This window comes from Haliaeetus leucocephalus, unplaced genomic scaffold (genome assembly GCF_000737465.1).
Source record: "Haliaeetus leucocephalus isolate CR32 unplaced genomic scaffold, Haliaeetus_leucocephalus-4.0 Scaffold110, whole genome shotgun sequence".
NCBI classification, from domain to species: domain Eukaryota; kingdom Metazoa; phylum Chordata; class Aves; order Accipitriformes; family Accipitridae; genus Haliaeetus; species Haliaeetus leucocephalus.
Window position 1 is genome coordinate 1,490,271 of NW_010972546.1, and position 3,077 is coordinate 1,493,347.

General features: G+C 60.6%; 1 non-coding gene across 1 annotated transcript; it reads left to right on the plus strand.

The window, feature by feature from the left end:
- The first annotated feature begins 1,027 nt into the window (after nucleotides 1-1,027).
- On the plus strand, nucleotides 1,028-1,101 carry TRNAN-GUU. The gene has a single exon. It is a non-coding gene; the product is annotated as a tRNA-Asn (tRNA).
- The last annotated feature ends 1,976 nt before the right edge of the window (nucleotides 1,102-3,077 follow it).

A 3,077-nucleotide genomic window follows, 5' to 3' on the forward strand; every position in this document is an offset into this window, starting at 1 on the left:
CCCCCGTTGGGCTTCGGCAGAAAAGGAGGGCGCCCTAAAAGCAGCTGGAATGGGCCCAAAATCTGAGCCGGGGCGGCGGTGCCCGGTCCCCGTGTTCCCCCATCACCGCGGCACTGCTAGGGTGGTGGCCCGAGACCCCCCTCCCCGACCAGCCCTGGGGGCATTTTCGGTCCCGAATAGGGGTATTTGCCACCCGGGAGGTGACGCGGGGCATCCCGGGCCCCGCGGGACCTTCCCCGGGCCCCTCGGGCGGGGGTCCGGTGCCTGCCGGTGCTCGGCGGGGCCTGCGGGACCGGTGCCGGGAGGGGAAAGCAAAGGGAAGGGGGAAAAAAGGAAGGGAAGAAAAATAGAGGGAAATTAGAGGAAGAAAGGGAAAAATGGAAAAGGAGGGAAAAAAGGAATAGGTGGAAAGAAAAAAGGCAGGAAAAAGGGAAGGAGGGGGGAAAAAAGGAAAAAGCGGGAAAGAAATAAAATAAGGGGAAAAAGGGAAGGAAGGGGAGCAGAGCGGGCGGGCTCACGGCGCCGGTTTCCCCCGCGGGGCCGGTCCCGCAGCCGGGAGGGATCCGTCACGGCGGGCCCGTCCCCACTCGGAGGGAAGGGGGCACCTTGCGGGGAGCTCACGGGGGATCTCGGGGGGTGCGGGCAGCCGGGGAGCCCACGCGTGTCGGCGGCAGCTCACCCCCCGACGCCCCGCAGCCCCTCTCCAGCGCAGCGGAAAGACCCAGACGGCCCCGCTGCCCCGCGCGTGTCCGCGCCTCCCCCGTGGGTCTGACCGGGGCTCGGCGCGACCGAGGGCGCTTCCGTACACCCGGTGTTACCGGCTCCTCGGCGGGGCGCAGCGCCCACGCGTGTTTCCCTTCGACCCACACGGTTGCGGCCGTGCGATTAATTCCCCACCCCGGCCGGTGTCCCGGTGCCGGCACTCGGTCTCCCGGTGCCGGTACCCGGTTCTGGTACCCGCAGCCCGCGGGCGCTCCCGGGGATGCTCCGGCTGAGTGCGGCGGTCGCGATAATATTCGCCAGCGCGGTCTCTGTGGCGCAATCGGTTAGCGCGTTCGGCTGTTAACCGAAAGGTTGGTGGTTCGAGCCCACCCAGGGACGAAATGAGCTGTTTTACCTCACTTTTTTCCAGGGCCAGTCCCGGGGAGCGGCCGAGGATGGACGCAGCAGACCGAGGTGGCAGGTCCCGGGTCCCCGTGGAGCGGGCAGGGTGTTTTTTAACTGTGCAGAGAGCTGCACAGGGGCTTGGTGGGGCTTTCCTTGCTCCCTTGGGGTGATCCTTGCCCCCAGGACTGGGCTGAGCTGGACACGGAGAAGGTGCGGAAGGGCAGGATGTGGTCCCGGTGCTCCCCGTGGGCTCACAGCTCTCTCCAAGGCACTGGGTGAGCAGGAAACCAGCCCCTGGTGTTAACAAAAACATTTCTGCTTAGCCTGTGGTCCCCTCTGCACTGCGGTTTCTCCCATAAGCAAAAGGACATGTTGGGACATTAAAAATGGAGCGGAGACTTGAAAGCCTGTTTCCATCCAGAGTCCATATTTTGCCTTAAAAACAAGCTGAAGGGGGTCCAAATCTGCACTGCTGAAGTTCCCCTCTCTTACAAAGTCTTGTAAAATCTATTTATGTTCCCCACTTGCCCCGATTTTATTTTCATACCAGAAATAATGAAGTTAATGTTTTAATGCAGGGCATAAAGCCGTGCCAGGAAGATCCCTGTTGTTTCAAAAGCCCGGAGCCACAAAATGCTTCCATGGCCAAGTCCAGCGCTGCTGGGGCTGGGGAAGTGCTGGGGCTCTCTGGGCCAGGGAGTGGGATTGCTGCTGCCTTCGCAATCTGAGAGCCAGAGCCTGACAGGAAAGCGAAGAGAGAAGCAGTGCCCAGCGAGGATCACCTCCCCACTGCCACCCGAGACGGCCAAGGCTGCGGAGGAACCTGGCGCTGCCAAAATCTGCCTGTGGAGATATTCCCATCTGGTTCTACTGCTCCTTTTCTCCCCAGCACGTGGGGTGTTCCCACCAGACAGAATGTGGCCTCTGACTTCATCCCTGCGAGAAACCTTTTACAATGGAAAACACTTTAAAAATACAACTGCCACGGGACAGGCTGCGCCTCCGGGGCTTGGTCCCGAGGCGGATGAACAGCCCCTGCACGGGCCAGAGGTTTTCATTGAAACCAGGCGGGCTGATCTGTTGTGCATTTAAGAGCATTTCCAAACACATGGATCTCTTTCGCTTTGGCACAACATCACTCCCCTAAATTAAACATTTAATCCTGTCTCCTCTAGGAGAGGGGAGAGCTGGCGAACGGGGATGGGGAAGGAAATCCAATACTCCACAGAGCGCAAATCCCCCTTTCAGTTGCTCTCTGAATAAAAAATACCCTTGCAGCCATTTGCCAGGCCTCTTTCCCTCCCCAGGATGTGCCGAGACTCGCTGCTTTACAGAGTGACTTTACTGTGCCAGCACTTTCCAAAGAGAATTTTTTTTTTTTCCTCTAGGAGACCCAGTGTCCCTGGCCCCACAGCGTGAGTTTAGGGTTTTGCTCCGGGGTCCCAGAGCTGCAAAAGCAGACAGGGGGTGCACAAAGCCTGACACACACCAGGGCTGTGCATGGTGGAGTGGTGTGGGATGGGTTTCCTAGAGTTTCTAGTTAAATTTGGCCAGGTTTGGCCAACTTTTTCCAGTGCCCAACAGAAGGTGCCAGGGCTGTGTAGGGCCAAGCTAGCGGAAGATACCACTGGGCAGGTCCCAGCCTGGCCACCCTGCGCTGATCCCGGCCTTGCCACGGGCACGCAGGGAATGGGCACGTGGGTGCCACACTGGGCAGGCACAGGGACCGTGGTCTCAGGGACCCCCCAGTGCCACTGAGTGATGGGATGGCCGTACCCGCCTGCCACCTCTGCAGTGCTCCTGCATGTCCCTCCAGCTGTGCCATGACCCCATGGGCATTTCCAGCTGTGCCATGCCCCCACGGGCATCTCCAGCTGTGCCATGCCCTGCACGCCCCTCCAGCTGTGCCATGACCCCGCGCGCTCATCCAGCCGCGCACCCCGACGGATCCAGCTGTGCGAGCCCCCCCC